The sequence below is a fragment of the Bubalus kerabau genome, chromosome 14, assembly GCF_029407905.1.
Source record: "Bubalus kerabau isolate K-KA32 ecotype Philippines breed swamp buffalo chromosome 14, PCC_UOA_SB_1v2, whole genome shotgun sequence".
Lineage (NCBI taxonomy): Eukaryota > Metazoa > Chordata > Mammalia > Artiodactyla > Bovidae > Bubalus > Bubalus kerabau.
Window position 1 is genome coordinate 53,290,421 of NC_073637.1, and position 26,110 is coordinate 53,316,530.

The 26,110-nt window shown below is 38.4% G+C and overlaps 1 protein-coding gene and 1 long non-coding RNA gene across 4 annotated transcripts in view; both read left to right on the forward strand.

Annotated features, from left to right (window-relative positions):
• Positions 1-26,110, forward strand: part of CSMD3 (CUB and Sushi multiple domains 3) — a 1,475,959-nt gene that overhangs the window by 256,491 nt on the left and 1,193,358 nt on the right. The window lies entirely within an intron of this gene.
• LOC129626939 (uncharacterized) lies at positions 183-20,678 on the forward strand. Its single transcript, XR_008702316.1, has 2 exons — positions 183-221; positions 19,684-20,678. It is a non-coding gene; the product is annotated as an uncharacterized LOC129626939 (long non-coding RNA).

Sequence of the window (26,110 nt, forward strand, 5' to 3'; positions counted from 1 at the left end):
ATTCTGGTTTCCTCAGTGTGTATGCCCAGCAGTGGGATTGCTGGGTCATATGGCAGTTCTATTTCCAGTTTTTTAAGGAATTTCCACTCTATTCTTCATAGTGGCTGTACTAATTTGCATTCCCACCAACCGTGTAAGAGGGTTTCCTTTTCTCCACACCCTCTCCAGCATTAATTTTTTGTAGACTTTTGGATAGGAGCCATTCTGACCGGCGTGAGATGGTACCTCATTGTGGTTTTGATTTGCATTTCTGTGATAATGAGTGATGTTGAGCATCTTTCCATGTGTTTGTTAGCCATCTATGTGTCTTCTTCAGAGAAATGTCTGTTTAGTTCTTTGGCCCATTTTTTGGTTGGGTCGTTTATTTTTCTGGAATTGAGCTGCAGGAGCTGGTTGTATATTTTTGAGATTAATTCTTTCTCAGTTGCTTTGTTTGCTATTATTTTCTCCCATTCTGAAGGCTGTCTTTTCACCTTGTTTATAGTTTCCTTCGTTGTGCAAAAGACTTTAAGTTAATTAGGTCCCATTTGTTTGTTTTTGCTTTTATTTCCATTACTCTGGGAGGTGGGTCATAGAAAATCCTGCTGTGATTTATGTCAGAGAGTGTTTTGCCTATGTTCTCCTCTGGGAGTTTTATAGTTTCTGGTCTAACGTTTAGATCTTTAATTCAGTTTGAGTTTATTTTTGTGTATGGTGTTAGAAAGTGTTCTAGTTTCATTCTTTTACAAGTGGTTGACCAGTTTTCCCAGCACCAGTTGTTAAAGAGATTGTCTTTTCTCCATTGTATATTCTTGCCTCCTTTGTCAAAGATAAGGTGTCCATAGGCACGTGAATTGGGCTTTCTATTTTGTTCCATTGACCTGTATTTCTGTCTTTGTGCCAGTACCATACTGTCTTGATGACTGTAGCTTTGTGCTATAGCCTGAAGTCTTGCAGGTTGACTCCTCCAGTTCCATTCTTCTTTCTCAAGATTGCTTTGGCTATTCGAGTTTTTTTGTATTTCCATACAAATTGAGAAATAATTTTTTTCTAGTTCTGTAAAAAATACCATTGGTAGCTTGATAGGGATTTCATTGAATCTGTAAAATGCTTTGGGTAGTATACTCATTTTCACTATATTGATTCTTCCAATCCATGAACATGGAATATTTCTCCATATATTTGTCTCATCTTCGATTTCTTTCTTATATTTTTCTATATATAGGTCTTTTGTTTCTTTAGGTAGATATATTCCTAAATATTTTATTCTTTTCTTTGCAGTGGTGAATGGAATTGTTCCCTTAATTTCTCTTTCTGTTTTATCATTGTTAGTGTATAGGAATGCAAGGGATTTCTGTGTGTTAATTTTATATCCTGCAACATTACTATATTCATTGATTAGTTCTAGTAATTTTCTGGTGGAGTCTTTAGGATTTTCTATGTAGAGGATCATGTCATCTGAAAACAGTGAGAGTTTTACTTGTTTTCCAATCTGGATTCCTTTTATTTCTTTTTATTCTCTGATAGCTGTGGTGAAAACTTCCAAAACTATGTGGAAAAGTAATGGTGAGAGTGGGCACCCTTGTCTTGTTCCTGACTTTAGGGGAAATGCTTTCAATTTTTACCATTGAGAATAATGTTTGTTGTGGGTTTGTCATATATAGATTTTATTATGTTGAGGTATGGCCCTCCAATTCCTGTTTTCTGGAGGGTTTTTATCATAAATGGACGTTGAATTTTTTTCAAAGGCTTTCTCTGCATCTATTGAGATAATCATATGGTTTTTAGCTATCAATTTGTTAATGTGGTGTATTATATTTATTGATTTGTGGATATTCAAGAATCCTTGCATCCCTGGGATAAAGCCCACTTGATCATGATGTATGATCTTTTTAATATATTGTTGGATTCTGTTGGCTAGGATTTTGTTAAGGATTTTTGCATCTATGTTCATCAGTGATACTGGCCTGTAGTTTTCTTTTTTTGTGGGATCTTTGTCTGGTTTTGGTATTAGGGTGATGTTGGCCTCATAGAATGAGTTTGGAAGTTTACCTTCCTCTGCAATTTTCTGGAAGAATTTGAGTAGGATAGGTGTTGCTGCTGCTGCTGCGTCACTTCAGTCATGTCTGACTCTGTGTGACCCCATAGATGGCAGCCCACCAGGCTCCCCTGTCCCTGGGATTCTCCAGGCAAGAACACTGGAGTGGGTTGCCATTTCCTTCTCCAATGCATGAAAGTGAAAAGTGAAAATGAAGTCGCTCAGTCATGTCTGACTCTCAGTGACCCCATGGACTGCAGCCCACCAGGCTCCTCCGTCCATGGGACTCTCCAGGCAAGAATACTGGAGTGGGGTGCCATTGCCTAGGATAGGTGTTAGCTCTTCTCTAAATTTTTGGTAGAATTCAGCTGTGAAATCGTCTGATCCTGGGCTTTTGTTTGCTAGAAAATTTCTGATTACAGTTTTGATTTCCTTGCTTGTGATGGGTCTGTTAAGATTTTCTATTTCTTCCTGGTTCAGTTTTGGAAAGTTGTACTTTTCTAGGAATTTGTCTATGTCTTCTAAGTTGTCCATTTTATTGGCATATATTTGCTGTTTGCAGTCCATGGGATCGCTTGGAGTCGGACACGACTAAGCGACTTCACTTTCACTTTTCACTTTCATGCATTGGAGAAGGAAATGGCAAGCCACTCCAGTGTTCTTGCCTGGAGAATCCCAGGGGTGGGAGAGCCTGGTAAGGTGCCGTCTCTGGGGTAACACAGAGTCGGACACGACTGAAGCGACTTAGCAGTAGCAGCAGCAGCAACAGTCTCTTATGATCCTTTGTATTTCTGTGTTGTATGTGGTGATTTCTCCATTTTAATTTCTATTTTGTTGATTTGATTCTCTCCCTCTGTTTCTTGATGAGTCTGGCTAATGGTTTGTGTATTTTATTTATCTTCTCAATGAACCAGCTTTTAGCTTTGTTGATTTTTGCTATGGTCTCTTTTGTTTCTTTTGCATTTATTTCTGCCCCAATTTTTAGAATTTCCTTCTATTAACCCTGGGGTTCTTCATTTCTTCCTTTTCTAGTTACTTTAGGTGTCAGTTCAGTTCAGTTCAGTTCAGTCGCTCAGTCGTGTCCAACTCTTTGTGAGCCCATGAATCGCAGCACACCAGGCCTCCCTGTCCATCACCAACTCCTGGAGTTCACTCAAACTCATGTCCATCGAGTCAGTGATGCCATCCAGCCATCTCATCCTCTGTCGTCCCCTTCTCCTCCTGCCCCCAGTCCCTCCCAGCATCAGAGTCTTTTCCAATGAGTCAACTATTCGCATCAGGTGGCTAAATATTGGAGTTTCAGCTTTAGCATCAGTCCTTCCAATGAACACCCAGGACTGATTTCCTTTAGAATGGACTGGTTGGATCTCCTTGCAGTCCAAGGGACTCTCAAGAGTCTTCTCCAATGAGTTAGGTTATTTATTTGACTTTTTTTCTTGTTTCTTGAGGTAAGCCTGTATTGCTGTGAACCTTCCCCTTAGCACTGCTTTTACAGTGTCCCATAGGTTTTGGGTTGTTGTGTTTTAATTTTCACTTGTTTCTATGCATATTTTGATTTCTCTTTTTGGTTTCTTCTGTGATTTGTTGGTTATTCAGAAGAGTGTTGTTTAGCCTCCATATGCTGGAAGTTTTAATCGTTTCCCCGCCCCCCTCCTCCCCCCCCCCCCCCGTGGTTGATATATAATCTTACTGCATTGTTATCAGAAAAGATGCTTGGAATGATTTCAGTTTTTTTGAACTTACCAAGGCTAGATTTATGGCCCATGATGTGATCTATCCTGGAGAAGGTTCCATGTGCACTTGAGGAAAAGGTGAAATTCATTGTTTTGGGATGAACTGTCCTATAGATATCAATTAGGTCTAACTGATCCATTGTATCATTTAAAGTTTGTGTTTCCTTGCTAATTTTCTGTTTGGTTGATCTATCCATAGGTGTGGGTGGGGTATTAAAGTCTCCCACCATTACTGTGTTATTTTTAATTTCCCCTTTCATACTTGTCATTTGTCTTACATATTGTGGTGTTCCTATGTTGGGTGCATATATATTTATAATTGTTATATCTTCTTGGATTGATCATTTGCTTGTTATGTAGTGTCCTTCTTTGTCTCTTTTCATAACCTTTATTTTAAAGTCTATTTTATCTGATATGAGTGTGGCTACTCCTGCTTTCTTTTGGTCTCCACTTGTGTGAAATATCATTTTCCAGCCCTTCACTTTCAGTCTGTATATGTCACTTGTTTTGAGGTGAGTCTCTTGTAGACATCATATATAGGGGTCTTCTTTTTGCACCCATTCACCCAGCTTTTGTCTTTTGATTGGGGCATTAACCCATTTACATTTAAGGTAATTATTGATAAGTATGATCCCATTGCCATTTCCTTTGTTGTTTTGGGTTGAAGTTTATGCACCTTTTCTGTGTTTCTTATCTAGAGAAGATCCTTTAGCATTTGTTGAAGAGCTGGTTTGGTGGTGCTGAATTCTCTCAGCTTTTGCTTGTCTGTAAAGCTTTTGATTTCTCCTTCATATTTGAATGAGATCCTTGCTGGGTACAGTAATCTGGGTTGTAGGTTTTTCTCTTTCATCACTTTAAGTATGTCCTGCCAATCCCTTCTGGCCTGAAGAGATTCTATTGAAAGATCAACTATTATCCTTATGGGAATTCCCTTGTGCATTACTTGTTGTTTTTCCCTTGCTTCTTTTAATATTTGTTCTTTGTGTTTGACCTTTGTTAATTTGATTAATATGTGTCTTGTGGTGTTTTGCCTTGGGTTTATCCTGTTTGGGATTCTCTGGGTTTCTTGGACTTGGGTGACTATTTCCTTCCCCATTTTAGGGAAGTTGTCAACTACTATCTCAAGTATTTTCTCATAGCCTTTCTTTTTGTCTTCTTCTTCTGGGACTCCTATGATTCAAATGTTGGGGCGTTTGACATTGTCCCATAGGTCTCTGAGGTTGTCCTCATTTGTTTTAATTCTTTTTTGCTTTTTCCTCTCTGCTTCATTTATTTCCACCATTCTATCTTCTACCTCACTTATCCTATCTTCTGCCTCAGTTATTCTACTGATGGTTCCCACCGGAGTGTTTTTGATCTCACTTATTGCATTATTCATTATTGATTGACTCTTTTTTATTTCTTCTAGGTCCTTGTTAAACTTTTCTTGCATCTTCTCAATCCTTGTCTCCAGGCTATTTATCTGTAACTCCATTTTATTTTCAAGCTTTTGTATCATTTTTACTACCATTATTCTGAATTATTTTTCAGATAGACTCCCTATCTCCTCCTCTTTTGTTTGGTTTAGTGGGCATTTATCATGTTCCTTTACCTGCTGAGTATTTCTCTGCCTTTTCATCTTGTTTAGATTGCTGTGTTTGGGGTGGCCTTTCTGTATTCTGGCAGTTTATGGTTCCTCTTTATTGTAGAGGTTCCTCCCTGTGTGTTGGGTTGGACCAGTGGCTTGTCAAGGTTTCCTGGTTAGGGAAGCTTGCATTGGTGTTCTGGTGGGTGGAGCTGAATTTCTTCTCTCTGGAGAGCAATGAAGTGTCCAGTAGTGAGTCCAGTCTGTGGGTTTGGTGTGACTTTGCCAGCCTGTATATTAAAGCTCAGGGCTATGTTCCTGCATTGCTGGAGAATTTGCATGGTATGTCTTGCTCTGGAACTTGTTGGCTCTGGGGTGGAGCTTGGTTTCAGCGTAGGTATGGAGGCTTTTGGATGAGCTCTTATCAATTAATATTCCCTGGAATTAGGAGTTCTCTGGTGTTCTCAGGTCTTGGACTTAAGCCTCCTGCCTCTGGTTTTCAGTCTTATTCTTACAGTAGCCTCCACCCATATGGCATCAATGATAAAACATCTAGGTTAATGGAGAAAAGATTCTCCACAATGAGAGACACCCAGAAAGGTTCACTGAGTTACTTGGAGAAAAGAAGAGGGTGGAGGGGAGATAGAGGTGACCAGGAGGAGAAGAAGAGGAATCAAATGGAGAGAGAGAAATCTAGCCAGTAATCAAATCCCTATGTGCTTTCCACAGTCTGGAACACCCAGAGAGGTTCACAGAGTTATATAGAGAAGAGAAGAGAGAGGAAAGAGATAGAGGTGACCAGGAGGAGAAAAGGGGGTTTCAAAAGGAGAGAGACAGATCTAGCCAGTAATCCATTCCTTAAATGTTCTCCACAGCCTGGAATACCCAAAGAGATTCACAGAGTTGGGTAGAGAAGAGAAGGGGGAGGGAGGAGATAGAGGAGACCTAGGGGAGAAAAAGAAGAGTCAAAAGGGGGAGAGGGCATACACCTAAGTAAAAATGAGTACTGAAGATTGGGTTCCTAAAGGTACAAAATTGATAACAAATACCAAAAAGCAAAGATTAAAAATCTAGAGTAGAGGTTAGACTCTCAAAAATACAATATTAAAAAAACAAAATAAAATCACAAAAATATATATGAAGTTTGCTTTAAAAATAGGGTGGCTTTTTGCAAGTTAATAGTAGGTTATGAAAATGAAAATTAAAGGAGTAATAGAGGACTTAAAAATTAAAAAAAATTAAAAAATGATAATAGTAAAAATATATCTAGGAATTTCTCTGGAGCTGTTGTGGGCAGTGTGGGGTCAGTTCAGATAGTTCCTTGTTCCAGCTTATACTTCTCAAGATCTACAGGCCCCTTTCAATGTAATCAGTGATAACTACAAGGTTTTAATCTGTTACACCTGTCACTTCCAAAGCTGTTCCCTCTGTTTTTTTGGCTTCTTCTGTTTGCAAGTCTCTTCAGTGTCTAATTTCCACTCTGACACAAGGGGGTGAAGTTGGTCACTTATTTAGGCTCACTTGTTCAATCGTGCTGTGGGGAGGGAGGAATACTGCAAACAAATATCACTGGCATGTGTGGGGAGTGCTCGCAGTGTCTGGGCCACACTGGGTTTGCCCCCCCTCAAGGTGTGTGTGCTTTCCTAGTCTGCACTGCTCAGGCTCCAGGTTGCTCTGCAGGGGAACTGTCTAAAGCAGGCCCTGTGTTGCATGCACTTCCCAGGTCTAAGCCACTCAGGTTTAGGTTCTTGGGTACTCCACAAAGGCACAGATTCAGTTGGGCCTGTGTTTTGTGCCCTTCCCAGGTTGGAGCAGCTCAGGCGACCAGGTGCTTGGAGAGCACACACTCCCCAGGTGCGTGTGTCTTATCGCCTCCCCCGTCCCAACTGCTTGGTTTCCTGGGTGCGCAGTGGGAGCACCATCTCAGGTGTGCCATGTGTCTCTCCTGGGGAGCAGATCTCTGGCTGTGACCCTCCTAGTGGATGTCAACCGTCCAGGATCCCAGGAAGACTTGGTTAGCAACTGGAAGCCTGCTCGCAGTTTGGTAGAGGACGCCATCTCTGGGGCCGAATTTGCCCCTTGCCTTCCAGCTCTAGCTATCACCTGCCTGCCTGCCTCCCTGCCTCCGGCAGGGGATGGGCCGGTCCGCAGCTCGCTAGCTCTCCTCTGGTATTTGCTCAGTCCTTTGTTCTGTGAGTGGGCCAGCAGTGACTTAGGTTAGGGCTTTTCCCGGGAAAGTTCTCTCTCTCTTTTTTTTCTCTCTTTGGCTATCCCACAGTTTGGGTTGCTATCTCATGTTAGCTCCCTCAGATTGTCCTCAGGGCATTCAGGCCCAGTCCCTACCCTAAGCAACACCGCCCGCGCCTCCCTGTTCAGCCCCTGCTTGCTGGTGGTGGACACGAGCGTCTGGGCTACTTCTCTGCTGGAAGTTGCCATTAGGCACATAATCTGTGGGTTTTATTTATTTATTTATTTATTTATTTTCCTCCTGGTTATGTTGCCCTCTGAGATTCCAAAACTCTCCACAGACCCGCTGGTGAGAGAGTTTCCTGGTGTTTGGAAACTTCTCCTCTTTTACGACTCTCTCCAGGGAAGGGTCTCTGTCCCTAACTCTTTTGTCTATCTTTTTATCTTTTATATTTTGTCCTACCTCTTTTTTGAAGACAATGGGCTGCCTTTCTGTGTGCCTGGTGTCCTCTGCCAGCATTCAGAAGTTGTTTTGTGGAATTTGCTCAGTGTTCAAATGTTCTTTCAATGAATTTGTGGGGGAGAAAGTGGTCTCCCTGTCCTATTCCTTTGCCATCCTAGGACCTCCCCGTTTTTATTACCCTTGAGGAGGATAATACAAAGAGAGATTCTTGCATAACATTTACTGGAAGATAGACTCAAAATATCTAAATTACTGTATCATTTGATTCTGATGGCACCTTCCCTTAATTTTCCCTTAAGCCAAATATATCTATGGCAGTACAAAGATTTACAGATTGTACAAGCAGAATTAATCACAGGCAGAAAGTTAGGCAACACAAAAATTAGTGACGAATTCTGGAACTGAAAGGAAGGTTAGAAATCATTTTAACAAATCCTAGAATTTTACAAGTGGTAAAACAGAGGTTCAAAGATGTTAAGTGATGTTTTACTTACTCTGAGTTAACATGTTATTATTGTCCTTTATCTAGCACCAGCAAAGGCAATTTTGAAATATCTGGCAATTGAGACAGTCTGTTCAGTGGAGATCTTCACTAGAAATTCTGATAGTCCTTAAGTTGTCTCTAATGTGTTAGTATAAAACATCAGAAACCAAAGAACTCAAAACCTAATATTTTAGCATTCCACAGACATGCTTTTATGCTAAGCTGCTTCAGTCATGTCCAGCTTTTTGTGACCCTATGAACTATAGCCTTCCAGGCTCCTCTGTCCATGGGATTTCCCAGGCAAGCATACTGGAGTGGGTTGCTATTGCCTTCTTCAAGAGATCTTCCTGACCCAAGGATCAAACCCGTGACATAAGAGACATAAGAGACCTGCATTGGCAGGTGGGTTCTTTATGACTGCATCACCTGGGAATCTTGTTAGTTAAATCAGAAATTTCATGATGATTTTTCTCCTCTGCATGTAGGCTGTATGCTGGGCATGGTGGACATAGTGATAAATATTGCAGTCACAGTCCTTATCTTCATGTAGTATGGAATCTAGGCAAATGGCCTAAATGGAATGTACATATGGAAAGTGTAATTATGAGCATGATGAGTATTGTCTGGTCAAATTATATGGTACTACAGTGTATGTAGCAAAGGCGTGCAACCTCTATAGGATTGAAAGTGAGGAAGGAGCACAAATATTAGAGAGACAAAACTTACACAAAGATTCAGCAACAGGTGGGCAAATGGCATATCTGACATACTTGAAATACAGAATCTTAAAAGTTTTATAGAGGAAAATCTGCGTAGAAATTATGTATTTAAATGTATTTCTTCTGTGACAAAGTTTGGTTACTTTTTTTTTTTTTAATTCACTGTTTTATAAATTTTGTGAACTCAGGTTAAGTCTGCACACTCTATGGCAATATGCACATGTTCCTGGGATAGTACGCAATGTATACTGGGCTCTTAATAAATGAGTAAATACACAGTAAGTAGTGAGTATAATTTTTCACTGATAGGTAGGCAAGATACTTAACATTAAAAAAAATTCTCTTTAATTGAGCTTATTTTTATCTCAAGTGTCCATAAGTGAAGGACAGTTTCATGTAAGTTATTCTATGGTCCTCAGATTCTTCAAGTTTTGACTTACACCATTCAGTCATCTGCATATGTTGCTGATGGAAAATCCATGTACCTGGTTAACAAAGCCCTATGGAACAATGGCTTTCTGCTGCATTAGTCATGTGGGGGACATATGCATTCATTCCTTAGTCTCATGTGCCATTATAGTTTACGTAGCCTTTCCAATCTGTGCTCTGACAGTCCTATTTGTGGCTCTTGCCCAATAATCATGTCACAGTTTCACTCTACCCATGGCTCATGGGTCTCTTTATTCCCATTCCAGTGTGACAGCTTATCTGAGTGTGTATATCCCTGTACTAATTTCTCATTCTAGTTTGGGATAGGTAAGTTTGAGGGAAGAAAACCTAGTTGAGACAGATATTCCTTTTGCTTCTATGATAAGATTTCCATTAAATATAATCTCAATTACACCTTGAGATGAATGGACATCATTAATATGTGTTATTGGAGTACTGTATACCTGTAGGTGTAGCTGACAACTCTCATTTTAAAAAATTCAGTTGAGTGTTGACACTATCAGAGGAAAGACTGGATCTTTCCCATTTGACAGAGGGGCACTGATTTCAAACTTGCTCATTTAAGGCAACTTGATAGACCAAAGATCCACAATATATATACACATTAAGAAAGTCACAAACAAATTTTCCTTCAACACATCTTTAAACAAAACCTCTATTAGAAACAACCTCTGAGATATTAACATCTGGAGGAAAGGTTCACAGCTAGCATATAACTTTTTACTGAATATCAGTGGTTTTACAAATGTAATTTTAATGGCAAGTATAATTTCACACACATTACTGAGACAGGAGAAAACTGATATGTCTATCAAATTGTAGGTTCTCTGTTATTGACCTTTATTCATCATTTAGAAGATGTTATATAATATGAGAAGATGGACATGCACGATTCATAATGCAAATATCACTATAAAAGTAGAGATTAGGAATGTTTTAGGTCTTATATTTACTGAATTATGGATATTTAAGTGGTAGAGAATCTCCTTATTTTTTACATGGATGGGTACTCAATATATGGAGTAGGAAGAATATGTTTCAGGACAATATATAATATATTTAAGTTTTACAGCTTCACCAGAGAAAGTACCAAATAATTTCAGTACCCTCTGTAAAGTTGCTTAACCAGAGTTCTTCCAGAACAACATTTGCCCATCATTAAATGTTAAACTTCTCCTTGAAAGGAAAGCTATGACAAATCTAGACAGTGTATTAAAAAGCAGAGGCATCACATTGCCAGCAAAGATGCAAATAGTCAAAGCTACGTCTTTTCCAGTAGTCATGTACAGATGTGAGAGTTGGAAAGTAAAAAAGGTTGAGTGCCAAAGAATTCATGCTTTTGAACTGTGCTGCTGGCAAATACTCTTGAGAGGCCCTTGGACTGTAAGGAGATCATGCCAGTCAGTCCTAATGGACAACACTGAATACTCCATTGGAGAGACTGATGCTGAACCTGAAGCTCTAATGCTTTGGCCACCTGATGTGAAGAGCCAACTCACTGGAATAGACCCTGATGCTGGGAAGGATTGAAAGTAAAAGGAGAAGGGAGTGACAAAGTATGAGATGGCTAGATAGCATCACCAACTCAATAGATATGAATTTGAGCAAACTCCAGGAGACAGTCAGTGGAGAATAGAGGAATGCTGCAGTCCATGGGGTTGCAGAGTTGGAACATGACTTAGTGACTGAGCAACAACAGCAACAAAAAGTAGTACTGAATAATCATCAGTGAGTTCCTTGAATTTTGTCATACCTTTTAGCTTTCCTTGGGAGACCAGGAGGCAGAGTTTAACATATGTACCAAAAGAACACATGGGAGGCCTAGAAGGAGAACTCATGTGTGAATGAATATGGAACTAGTCGTATGGTTGAACCATTTTTTTTCTGAAAGGGCAAACTGAAATGTTATTTAAAAAAATGTTTTTATTTTTTACTTTGATTTTACATGTTTAAAAATTTATTTCTTTTTAATTGGAGGATAATTTCTTTTCAGTACTGTATTGGTTTCTGCCATATATCAAATGAATCAGCCATAGGTATAGATATGTCCTCTCCTTCTAGAACCTTCCTTCCACCCCATCACACCCCTCTAGGTTGTCACAGAGCACCAGATTTGAGCTCCCTGCATCATTCAGCAAATTTCCACTGTCTAATTTTATGTATGGTAATGTATATGTTTCAATGCTACTCTCTTAATTCGTCCAACCCTCTCCTTCCCTCCCTGTGTCCACTATGTCTGTGTCTCCATTGCTGTCCTGTAGATAGGTTCATCAGTACCATCTTTCTAGATTCCATATATATGTGTTAATATATAGTATTTGCCTTTCTCTTTCTGACTTACTTCACTGTGTATAATAGACTCTAGGTTTTTCCACCTCATTAGAGCTGAGTCAGATGTGTTCATTTTCATGGCTGAGTAATATTTCATTGTGTATATGTACCACAACTTCTTTATTCATTTGTCAATGGGCACCTGGGTTGCATCCATGTCCTGGCTGTTGTGTACTAGTGCTGCAATGAACATTGAGGTACATATGTCTTTTTCAATTATAGTTTCTCAGGGTATATGCCCAGTAGTGGGACACTTGGGTCATATGGTAGTTTTATTCCTAGATTTTTAAGGAATGTTCATACTCTTCTCCAGAGTGGCTATATCAATTTACATTCCTAGCAACAGTGCAAGAGGATTCCCTTTTCTCCACACCCTGTCCATTATTTACTGCTTGTAGGTTTTCTGTTGATGTCCATTCTGACTGGTGTGAGATGACACCTTATTGTCGTTTTGATTTGCATTTCTCTAATAGTGAGTGATGTAGAGCATCTTTTCATGTGCTTATTAGCCATCTGTATGTCTTCTTTGGAGAAATGTCTGTTTAGGTGTTCTTCCCACTCTTTTATTGGGGTGTGTGTTCTTTTGGTTTTGAACTGAATGAGCTGCTTGTATATTTAGTACATTAACTCTTGTCAGTTTTTCATTTTATATTGTTTTCTCCCATTCTGAGGATTGTCTTTCACCTTGTTTATAGTTTCCTTCACTGAGGAAAAGCTTTTAATTAGGTCCCATTTGTTTTTATTTCCATTACACTGGGAGGTTGGTCATAGAGGATTTTGCTGTGATGTATATCAGAGTGTTCTGCTTATGTTTTCTTCTGTGACTTTTACAGTTCCTGGTCTTACATTTAAGTTTTAATCCATTTTGAGATTATCTTTGTGTGTGGTATTATGAAGTGTTCTAATTTTTCTTTTACATGCTGCTGTCCAGTTTTCCCAGCACAATTTATTGAAGACACTTCTTTCCTCCACTGTAGATTCTTGCCTCATTTTTCAAAGATAAGTTGCCCAAAGGTCCATGGATTTATCTCTGGGCTTTCTATCTTATTCCATTGGTCTATATTTATGTTTTTGTGTCAGTACCATACTATCTTGATTACTGTTGCTTTGTAGTATAGTTTGAAGCCAGGCAGATTGATTCCTTCGGCTCCTGTCTTCTTTCTCAAGATTGCTTTGGCTACTTGGGGTCTTTTGTGTCCGCCTGCAAATTATGAAATTATTTGTTTGAGTTCTGTGTAAAATATCATTGATAGTTTGATATTGATAGTTTGCATTAAATCTGTAGATTGCTTTGGGTAGTATAGTCATTTTCACTGTTTTGATTCTTCCAATCCAGGAACATGGTATAGCTCTTCATCTGTGTCATCTTTGATTTTTTTCATCAGTGTTTTATAATTTTTTTACATACAAGTCTTTTGTCTCTTTAGCTAGGTTTATTTATAGGTATTTTATTCTTTTTATTGCAGTGGTGAATGGGATTGTTTCTTTAATCTTTCTGATTTTTCATTGTTAGTATATAAGAATGCAAGGGATTTCTGTGTATTATTGATTAGCTCTATTAAATTTCTTGTGGCCCCTTTAGCACTTTCTATGTATAGTGTCATTAATATATACTAACAGTGAGAATTTTACTTCTTTTCCAATCTGAATTCCTTTTATTTCTCTTTCTTCTCTGATTGCTGTAGCTAGGACTTCCAAAAGTCTGTTGAATAATAGTGGCAAGAGTGGGCACACTTGTCTTGTTCCTGAACTTAGAGGAAATACTTTCAGTTTTTCACCATTGAAAATCATTTTAGCTTGGTTTTGTCACATATGACCTTCATTATGTTGAGGTATTTTCCTTCTCTGGAGAAGGAAATGGTTACCCACTCCAGTAGTCTTACCTGGAGAATCCCATGGACAGAGGATCCCGGCGGGCTATAGTCTATGGGATGACAGAGGTTTGGACATGACTGAGTGAATAATGCTTTCACTTTTATCATGTTCCTTCTATGCCTACTTTCTGGAGAGTTTTTATCATAAACGGGAGTTGAATTTTGTCAGAAGTGTTCTCTGCACCTATTGAGCTGATCATATGATGTTTATCTTTCACTTTGTTAATATGGTGTATGACATTGATTGATTTGCATATATTGAAGAATCCTTGCATCCTTGAGATAAAACCAACTTGATCATGATGTATGATCCTTTTAATATGTTGTTCGGTTCTGTTTGCTAGAATTTTGTTGAGGATTTTTGCATCTATGTGCCTCTGTGATATTGGCCTGTAATTTTCTTTTTCTATGGCATATTTGTCTGGTTTTGGTATCAGGGTGATGGTGGCCTCATAGAATAAGTTTGGGATATCTCCTTCCTCTGAAGTTTTCTGGAAGAGTTTGGGCAGGATGCATATTAGCTCGTCTCTAAATTTTTGGTATAATTTGCCTGTGAAGCTATATGGACATGGACTTTTGTTCATTGGAAGAGTTTTTATTGCAATTCTAATTTCTGTGCTTATGATTGATCTGTTGAGTTTTCTATTTCTTTCTGGTTCAGTTTTGGAAGGTATACTTTTCTAAGAATTTGTCCATTTCTTCCAGGTTGGCCATTTTATTGGCATATAGTTGCTTGTAGTAGTGTCTTATATAAGCCTTTGTATTTGTTTCATCTCTTGTAACTTCTGCTTTTTTATTTCTAGTTTTATTGATTTGGATCTTCTTCCTTTTTTTTTCTTGGTTAAGTCTGGCTAATGGTTTGTCAATTTTATTTGTCTTATCAAGGAATCAGCTTTTAGTTTTATTTATCTTTGCCATTTTCTCCTTTATTTCATTTTCATTTATTTCTGCTCTGACTTTTATAATTTATTTCCTTCTATTAGCTTTGGGTTTTTTTTGTTTGTTTGTTAGTTTTTCTTTTTCTGTTTGCTTTAAGTGTAAGTTTAGATTGTTTATTTGATGCTTTTCTTGTTTCCTGAGGTAGGCTTTTATGGCTATAAACTTGCCTTTTAGCACTGCTTTTAGTGTATCCCATAGGTTTTGAGTTATCATGTTTTCACTGTCATTTGTTTTTAGGTATATTTTAATTTCCTTTTTTATTTCTTCAGTGATCTGTTGGTGATTCAGAAGCATATTGTTTAGCCTACATGTGTTTGTGTTTTTTGTCATTACTTTTCCCCTGTAATTGACATTTAGTGTTAAAATCAGTAAAGATGCTTGAAAAGATTTCAGTTTTTTAATATTTATCAAGGCTTGATTTGTGGCCCAAGATGTGATCTATCCTGGAGACTCTCTGTCCTGTGCACTTGATTAAAAAAAAAAAAAAGTAAAATTTGCTGTTTTGGGGTGATATGCTCTGTAAATATCAATTAAGGTCTAACTTGTGCAATGTATCATTTAAATGTTGTGCTTCCTTATTAATTTTCTGTCTGGATGATCTGTCCATTGGTGTAAGTAGGGTATTAAAGTCCCCCACTATTACTGCGTTAATGTTGATTCCCCCTTTAATAGTTGCTAGCATTTGCCTTATGTTTTGAGGTGCTCCTATGTTGGGTGCATATATATTTAAATTATTATCTTTTCTTCTTGGATTGATCCCTTGATCATTATATAGTGTCCTTTCTTGTGTCTTGTAACGATTTTTATTTTAAAGTCTCTGAAGTCTGATATAAATACTGCTACTCTTGTTTTATTTTATTTTCTGTTTGCATGGAATAACTTTTCCAGCCTCTCACTTTCATTCTGTGTGTGTTCCTAGGTCTGAGGTGGGTCTCTTATAGATAGCATATACAGGGGTCTTATTTTGTATCCATTCAGCCAATTTGTGTCTTTTGGTTACAGCATTTAGTCCACTTACATTTAAAGTAATTATTGATATAAATGATCCTATTACCATTTAGTTTATTGCTTGGGGTTTGTTTTTATAGGGCTCTTCTTTCTCTTGTGTTTCCGGTCTAGAGAAGTCCCTTTAGCATTTGTTGCAAAAGTGGCTTGGTGGTGCTGAATTCTCTTAACTTTTGCTTATATGTAAAATTTTGATTTTTGCTTTGAATCTGAATGATACCTTTTTTGGATAGAGTAATCTTGGTTGTAGGTTTTTTTCTTTCATCACTTTAAGTATATCCTGCCACTCCCTTCTAGACCACAGAGTTTCTTTTGAAAGATCAGCTGTTAGGCTTATGGGGATCCTCTTGTATACTTTTGCTGCTTTTCCCTTGCTGATTTTAATATTTGTTCATGTTTAATTTTGATTAGTTTGATTAATATGTGTGCTGGCTTGTTTCTCCTTGGGTTTATCCTGTATAGGACTCTCTGGGCTTCCTGTATTTGGATGGCTGTTTCCTTTCCCCAATTAGGGAATTTTGTTGACTATATCTCAAATATTTTTTCATATTTTTTTTCTTCTTCTCAGATCCCTTAATTCTAATGTCGTTATGCTTAATGTTGTCCCAAAGGTCTCTGAGGCTGTCCTCACTTCTTTTTGTTATTTTTTCTTTATTGTGCTCTGCTTCAGTTATTTCCACCATTCTACCTTCCAGCTCACTTCTCACTTATTTGTTCTTTAGCCTCAGATAGTCTGTTATTGGTTCCTTCCTTCACTTCTCACTTATTTGTTCTTTAGCCTCAGATAGTCTGTTATTGGTTCCTTATACTGTATTTTTAATATCAGTTCTTGTGTTTGTTGTTAATTGTCTATTTTTTTAATTCGTATAGTTCCTTTTTAAACATTTCTTGTATCTTATTGATCTGTATTTCCAGTATATTTATCTATTCCTCCATTGTATTTTCAAGACTTGGGATCATCTTTACTATTGTTACTCTGAATTCTTTTTCAAATAGACTGCTTATTTCCCGTTCATTTGTCGGGTCTCATGGGTTTTTACCATATTCTTTCATCTGCTGCATGTTTTTCTGTTTTTTTTTTTTTTTTTTTTTTTCATTTTGTTTAATTTACTGTGTTTGGGGTCTCCTTTCTGCAGGCTGGAGGCTAGAGGGTTGTAGTGCCTCTTAATTGTGAAGTCTGCCCTCCATGAGTAGGTAGGAACAGTGGCTTGTGAAGGTTCCTGCTTGGGAGGACCTGTGCCTGTGATCTGGTGGGTGGAGCTGGCTCTTGTCTCTCTGAAGGGCAGTGCAATGAAAGTAGTGTGATTTTGGATGTCGGTGGGTTTGGTATGGTTTTTGGCAGCCTTTCTGCCAATGGGAAGAGTTGTATTTCTGTTTTTGCTAATGCTTTGGCATGAGGTGCTGGGCATTGGATTTTCTGGCATTCAAGTGGGGCTTGGTCTTAGTGTTGAGGTAGAGGCTTTTGGGAGAGCTCTTGTCAGTTAATATTCCATGGGGTCAGAATTTCTCTGGTGGTCCAAAGTCCCGGACTTGAGTTTCCCACCACCGGGGTTCAGGCTCAACACCTTGCTGTAGCACTGAGACTTAGGAGCCCTCATAGCAGAGAAGACAAAACCTCAAGACTCATACTGAAAGCAGCATTCAACAGCCAAAGAAATTTGCACATTTACAAAGAGAAAGAAAGAAAAGAAAAGAAAAAAAGGGACAAAAATAAGAATCAAAGAAGAAGAAAGCAATAAAGACAGTAAAAATTGGAAAAAAATAAATAAAATGAATTTATTTAAAAATAGGATGTCTTAGAAAAACTAGGTATAAAAATAAAAATGAAAGGAATAATAAAGAAAGAATATGAAAACAATATGAAAAAGGAAAGTAAAAAATGGGAAAAGGAAAAACAGAAAGAGGAAACAAAAAAAGAAAAATGTATAGAGAGTGGTAGTTCAACCTTTGCCTCCCTAGGGGGCCTTCCAGTACTTGACTGTTCTCTTGACCTGATTGGGGGGGCAGCTCAGACTGCCCACCACCCCCCACCCCCAACCCCCGCCATCTAATCTAGCCCTACTCCTGCATGTACTTATGTGCAGTAACACATGGTTGCCAGAGCTAGGAGGTTTTCTTTTGTGTGAATACTCTTTGTCCTTTTATAGATTCCACAGCCACAGAGTGTGAATACTCTGTCCTTTGATAGATTCCACAGCCATAGAGTCTACCTAGTTGATTGTGTGGATTTATTCTGAAGCTTGTACAGCTGGTGGAAAAGTTTTTGATCTGCTTCCTTAGTCATTCTGTCCCTGGAGCTCAATTGTGGTTTTATCTCTACCTCTGCATGTGGGTCATCCACAGGAGCTGACTCCTGAGGCTGATGTGAAGGACTTGGATCTTCCCCAGTGAGAATCATGCGTAGAGATGGCACAGCTGCTTGAATCACAGGGACCTTGGCAGCCCAAGGTATGCAGGAGAGACAGCAGCCTCAGGTGCAGGAGATATGGCACTAGTAGGGGTTTTTCTAGTCTCTTGTAGTCTTGCCCCAGTGGGGACTTGGCGTGAAGTTGATATGGCTGTTTGGATTGTGGGGAACCTGGTGGTGCCAGGTGTGCAGGGGACCTGGCGACCACAGATGCAACTTTTGGTGCTGTTAGGTTTTTTTTTTTTTTTTTTGGTGTTCTTAGGGTTTTCTTTTTCTTTTTCTAGCCTTTGGCAGTTCTGCCCCAATGAGAATCGAGCATGGGGGTAGCATGACTGCTTGAAAAGCAGGGAACCTGGTGGCACCAAGTATTCAGGGAAGCTGGTGGGAGTGCTCCTAGGGCCTTTTTCTGGCCTCTGGCAGTTGGTGTTCAAAGGGCTTCCCTGGCTGGTCCTTCTTTGTTGCTTGACACAACAGGCATTCAAAGCCCTCCCCCTCACCTCACCCCCTCGCTGGGGTCCTTCTCTATTGCTTGGCACAGCATATGCTCAAAGGGTCCCTCTGGCTGGGCTCCTTCTCTATTGCTTGGCACAGCAGGTGCTCACTGGGTCACCCCTGGCTGGGGTCCATCTCTATTGCTCAGTGCAGCAGATGCTCAAATGATCCCTCTGGCTGGGGTCCTTCTCTGCTGCTCTTCCGACCATCAGGCACTCAAAGACCCCTCTCTCTGAGGTCTTTCTCCATATTGTTGGAGAAAGAAAACACAGCTGTTGGCACCTATGTAGTAAGAGAGAGAGGCCACAGTGATGGCTCCAACCCCTGCATGTGATTCAGCAGTATCACCCTGCCTGCATGGCTCCCTGGCTTTCCTTCAAGGGTATTCCCTGCTTTGATCTCCCTCACATCCACTTGGGCCATCTACTTGCAGTTAACAATACTTGCCCCGGGATTGCTTTCGAATCCTTACACTGCTGCTCCCAGCCACTGTGCATCCCAGAGGACCTGTGTCCCTCTTTGGGGTACATAGGGCTGCCTTACAGATTATCTGCTTGGTTCTCACTCCATTAAGACTGTCACAGATCAGCTGCTTCACTCTCCAACAACTTCAAATGCCTGCCTACACTTTGTTCCAAACTATTGCTCTGATGTGGGAATCTCAACCCTGCTTCAGTTCCTTCAATCCCCGTGTGCAGGTCTAGTTCCACTCACTCACCTTTTTTCCCCTTCATTCTTTCATCCTATCAAAATGTTATATTTAAAAGGTAAACTTCAAGTCAGTTTTCATGACATTCTTTCAGTTATGGCATTGTTTCTGGTATGGAGATTGGGACAAAGTGCTATGTAATCATACTAGGTTGGTGCGAAAGTAATTGTGGTTTTACACTGTTGAACTTTGCCATTTGATATTGAAATACATTCTTAAGTAAATGTGATTATGTTACACATCATTTTAATGCACATTTCTTGCCTTTTTTTTTTTTGCTAATGACCTATTTCTTAATGTTTATTTTAGACTATAGAAATTGTTAGAAAAAAACAAGTTCGAGTGATATTGATCTTTTTTTATTTGAGTTCGAAATGGGTTGTAAAGCAGCAGAGACAACTTGCAACATCAACAACACATTTGGCCCAGTAATTGCTAATGAACATACAATGCAGTGGTGGTTCAACAAGTTTTGCAAAGGAAATAGAGCCTTGAAGATGAGGAACGCAGTGACCAGCCATTGGAAGTTGACAACAACCAGCTGAGAGCAATCATTGAAGCTGATCTTCTTACAACTGCATGAGAAGTTGCTGAAGAACTCAGCATTGACCCTATGGTCATTGGGCCTTTAAAGCAAATTGGAAAGGTGAAAAAACCCAATAAGTGTTGGCCTCATGAACTGACCAAAAAAAAAAATTTTTTTTTTGAAGGGTTGTCTTCTCCTATTCTGTGCAACAGCAACAAAGTATTTCTTGAACAGATCATTTTGTGCGATGAAAAGTAGACTTTATATGACAACCAGTGAATTCTAGCTCAGTGGCTGGGCAGAGAAGAAACTCCAAAATACCTCCCAAAGCAAAAAATGCATCAGAAAATGATCATGGTCACTGTTTAGTGGTCTGCTTCCCATCTGATCCACCACAGTTTTCTGAATCCTGGTGAAACTATTACATCTGAGAAGTATGCTCAACAAATTGATGAGATGCATTGAAAACTGCAATGCCTGCAGCTGGCATTGGTCAACCCAAGAATGGGCCTAAATCTTCCCCATGACAATGCCCGATTGCATGTTGTACAACCAGTGCTTCAGAAGTTGAAAGAATTGGGCAATGGAGCTTTGACTCATCTGCCGTATTCACCTGACCTTTAGCCAACCGACTACCACTTCTTTAAGCATCTTGACAACTTTTTGCAGAGAAAATGCTTCAACAGCAGGAGGCAGGAAATACTTTCCAAAAATCGATAAAATCCCAAAGCATTTTTTATGCTACCAGAATAAACAAAGTTATTTCTCCTTGGCAAAATGTGTTGATTGTAATAGTTCTTATTTTGATTAATAAAGATGTATTTGAGCCCAGTTATAATGATTTAAATTCACGATCCAAAACCGCAGTTACCTTTGTACAACCTAATATTTCAAGTTTATTTTTGTAATTTTTATTATTATCCTTACCATATAATTATGCTGGGATTGCTAGTTATATGGGGTAGGGAAATGTGTACCTTCAGTTTAGAAAGTGAAAAAATTAAACATTTAGTGGAAAAAATTGAAAAGAGTCCCAAAGTTGTTTTTTTTTTTTTCTGTTTCTAGAAAAAAAATTTTTTTTAATTTTATTTTATTTTTAAACTTTACATTATTGTATTAGTTCTGCCAAATATCGAAATGAATCCGCGACAGGTATACCTGTGTTCCCCATCCTGAACCCTCCTCTCTCCTCCATCCCCATACCCTCCCTCTGGGTCGTCCCAGTGCACCAGCCCCAAGCATCCAGTATCGTGCATTGAACCTGACTGGCAACTCGTTTCATACATGATATTATACATGTTTCAATGCCAGTCTCCCAAATCTCCCCACCCTCTCCCTCTCCCACAGAGTCCATAAGACTGATCTATACATCAGTGTCTCTTTTGCTGTCCCGTACACAGGGTTATTGTTACCATCTTTCTAAATTCCATATATATGCGTTAGTATACTGTATTGGTGTTTTTCTTTCTGGCTTACTTCACTCTGTATAATAGGCTCCAGTTTTTAAAGAAGATAGGAATGCCTTCTTTATCTAAAAAAAAAAAAAAAAAAAAATGAAGACCAGAAACTGTAGCTTTGTTTAGGAAATTAACAATCAGTATAAAAATATACCAAAAGAAAAAACAGGCAAAAGATAACATGATAACAGTATTGTGTGTCAAAGGAGTGGGTTTAGTAAATGACCTAAGAACATAGACAAGGTGAAAGATAATTTTGATTAGGAAGTTGCACTATCTCATCATTTTTATATACAGATTTTGAAGATATTTGCTTTAAGTACTTATTCTGTTGTCACTATTCTTAAACTAGTGTTGTGTGAGGATTGTTAGAGAAGATATGGGTGAAACTCATGCCTGATCCTCATGAAGTTTTATTTCTTTTTAATTAGTAAAGTTGCATCCTGGCAAATATTGTAGTCTCTTGTGAATTAGATTAATGCTACCAATTCTCTGTAAAAATAGTCTCCTCTAGTCCCTTGATAAGGCACGTGTCCTGATATGGGTAGCTCACATGGCCTCTCCTTGATGACCTTAGAATTTTCTGCTGGCTTCATGTTACTGGATTAATTACTATGGAATGCTTCCACGGTGCCTGCCCTTCTTCTGGAAGACTTTATCTTCATTTTATTTTATTTTTGTGCTGTTTCTTACTTTTCCTTTCCTCCTCTTTTCAGAAGTGGATGATATCAAATGAAGAAAAAGAAAGTAAAATTAATACAGGCAGTATATAGAAAATAAAAACATCAAGTGCACTTTGCTAATTTTAAAACATGAAATCTTTGTTACCCTTTCTTTGCAAACTAAAATGATCCTGGTAAAACATCTAATTTTCTGAGTGAATAAATGTAGGTAAAATGTGTGCGTTCTCAGTTGTGTCCATTTTTTTGTGACCCCATGAATTGTAGCCTACCAGACTTCTCTCCAAGAAATTTTCTGGGCAAGAATACTGGAACAGGTTGTCATTTTCTCCTCCAGGGGATCTTTGTGACTCAGTGATCAAATCCATATCTCCTGTGTCTCCTGATTGGCACGTAGATTCTTCACCACTGATCCCCCTGGAAGCCTGTAGATAAAATTAGCCAGATGTTATTCCTTAAAGTTGGTAATACCCATACTCTATACAGTGATACAATTATCAATGTATTTCCTAAACATATGTATTTCATAATCATATCAGTTTTCATTCCAATCCCAAAGAAAGGTAATGCCAAAGAATGTTCAAACTACTGCCCAATTGCACTCAACTCACATGCTAGCAAAGTAATGTTCAAAATTCTCCAAGACAGGCTTCAACAGTACATGAGCTATGAACTTCCAGATGTTTAAATTGGATTTAGCAAAGGCAGAGGAACCAGAGATCAAATTGCCAACATCTGATGAATCATAGAAAAAGCGAGAGTTCCAGAAAAACATCTATTTCTGCTTTATTGACTATGCCAAAGCCTTTAACTATGTGGATCACAACAAACTGTGAAAAATTCTTAAAGAGATGGGAGTAACAGACCACCTGACCTGCCTCCTGAGAAATCTGTATGCAGGTCAAGAGGCAACAGTTAGAACTGGACACGGAACAACAGACTGGTTCCAAATTGGGAAAGGAGTACGTCAAGGATGTATATTTTCACCCTGCTTATTTAACTTATTTGCATAGTTCGTCATGTGAAATGCCATGCTGGATGAATGAAGCACAAGCTGGAATCAAGATTTCTGGGAGAAATATCAATAACCTTAGATATACAGATGATACCACCCTAATGGCAGAAAGCAAAGAGGAACTAAAGAGCCTCTTGATGAAAGTGAAAGAGGAGAGTGAAAAAGTTGGCTTAAAACTCACCATTCAGAAAACTAAGATCATGGCATCTGGTCCCATCATTTCATGGCAAATAGATGATGAAACAATGGAAACAGTGAGAGACTTTCTTTTGTTTGGCTCCAGGATCACTGCAGATGGTGACTGCCGCCATGAAATTAAAAGACACTTGCTCCTTGGAAGAAAAGCTATGACCAACCTAGACAGCATATTAAAAACCAGAGACCTTACTTTGCCAACAAAGGTCCATTTAGTCAAAGCTATGTTTTTTTTTTTTTTTTTTTCCTAGTAGTCATGTATGTATGTCAGAGTTGGGACTATAAAGAAAGCTGAATGCTGAAGAATTGATGCTTTTGAACTGTGGTGTTGGAGAAGACTCTTGACAGTCCCCTAGGCAGCAAGGAGATCCAACCAGTCTGTCCTAAAGGAAATCAGTCCTGAATATTTATTGGAAGGACTGATGTTGAAGCTGAAACTCAAATACTTTTGCTATCTGATGTGAAGAACTAACTCATTGGAAAAATACCCTGATGCTGGGAAAGATTGAAGTCAGGAGGAGAAGGGGACGACAGAGGATGAGATGGTTGGATGGCATCACCGACTTGATGGACATGAGTTTGAGCAAGCTCCGGGCATTGGTGATGGAAAGGGAAGGCTGCATGCTGCAGTCCATGGGGTCGCAAAGAGTTGGACACGACTGAGCGACTAAACTGAACTGAAATGTCTAATTTGATCTGTATGGTACCCTTAAGGAACATTAAAGAAGATTATTATACACATTTTAAAGATGAAGAAGCAATCTCAAAAAAAAAAAAAAAAAAAAAAGAAGCAATCTCAAAGAGGTAAATCTTCCCGAGATCATCCAAAAAACCCTGCTTTAGGGATAGGGATAGAATTAATAGGCTTCTGAATCCCAGCGTGGTCCTTACCTTCTTTCCATTCAATGCTTCCTTTTGATAATTTAGAATTATTTTAAACAAACAACTGTGTTGACAAAAAGGAGACAATACTTTGTCCTTTGTAACAATCAGTAGTGCATGAGTGAGTTCCAAGTAAGGATTTATAGAACACTATCTGAAAAAGCCAATGAACAGTGGCCCGAGACTGGACTGTATGTGTGATGGAAATGACCCCAGGTCAAACATCTGGTTTTTCAGGCAGATTCATAAACACCATCTGTGGAACTGCATTTTGAATTACAAGCCTAAGATTGCAATGCATATATACAATGTAATGTTATTTGAAGATAGAAACTATGTTTTAAATCACATGTATCACAATTAATTTCTGTGGATTTTAATATTGATGGGGACAGATATATTAGATGATATCCATGAAGTATTTTTAATGTAAGGGTTATTTACATTAGATTCATATTCTACTCTAATGGGAATAAAGCTTTCATTTATTGCTAAAAACTGAAAAAAAAAAGATGAAACACTGTAAAAATGTAACACTAACTTTCCTAATATAGAAAATTATGGTTTTAGCCTCCTATGCACTAACTCAGAATTGCTGTTCATTCTCTAAGTTTATTTTTCTGAATTATACATTTACTTGTCTGACAACTCTATGAACTGGTTTAAGTACCATGCTCTGAAAGAAATTTGTCTATGTAATTAACCATATCTCTTTAATATAGCACATTTGCTTAGTCAGTATGTGTGTGTTTAGTCACATTTCCAACTCTTGTGACCCCATAGACTAGCCTGCCAGGCTCCTCTATCCATGGGATTCTCCAAGCAAGAATACTGGAGTGGGTTGTCATTTCCTTATCTATTTTTCAGTTTATCAGAAGTAAACAATGGTAGATTGTGTCTCTTGAAAAGCAAACTGTTCCGACTCCTTAGTATATTTAAATTAAATTTTACCTATATGATAGTAGAGATTAGAAATCTGACTAGTGGAAAACAGGGCAAAAACAATGAATTAATATAGGAGCTAGAATACATATGGACAAGAGAAGAACTGGTACATACAGAATGAAACTTTTATTCAATTATCTCCCTAATGCTTTCAGGTAAGTACTTCATGGAACTGATTTTCCCTCTGTTCTCGCCAATCCCTTATACTTGTTTCACTGATTTATTTAGGTAATTTTGGGGTAACAACAATGATTTTCCATGCTTTATTTGGGATTAATATCTAAGTATATCACAGTGTTGGGAAAGAGCATGCTTTTTAAGACCAGGTTCATCTGAAGTAATTAATTTCACAGTTCTCATATTAAGTGGATTCATAATAAGAATTTAAAAAAAAGATAAACAGTGATATATTTAGTAACCTCCATATTTCTAAGATAGAAATATTTTACCTCTGAACCTGGATTTAAAGTAATTGCACATACATATTGAGATTCTATTTCAGTAATCAAACCTTCATATCAGAAAACATTCCTTTTAGATCAATGTAAGAATCAAAAATAAATGACAGATCTGGATAGACTCTGTCATACAGTGTCATACATATACAGAGTGAAGTAAGATAGAAAAACAAATATTGTATGACATCGCTTATATGTGGAATCTAGAAAAATGACACAGATGAACTAATTTGCAAAGCAGAAATAGACACACAGATGTAGGGAACAAATGTATGGATACCAAGGAGGGGAGAAGGTAGGATGAATTGGGAGATTGAGATTGATGTATATACACTACTATGTATAAAATAGGTAACTAAATGAGGACATATTGCATGGCATAAGGAAGTCTACACAATGCACTATTGTGACATAAATAGGAAGGAAATAAAAAGAGGGGGATATATGTATACTGTATAGCCAATTGGCTTTGCTGTACAGCAGAAACTAACACATTATAAAGAAAATATACCCCAGTAATGGAGTAGGAAATAGCAATCCACTCCAGTATTCTTGCCTGGAAAATTCCATGGAGAGAG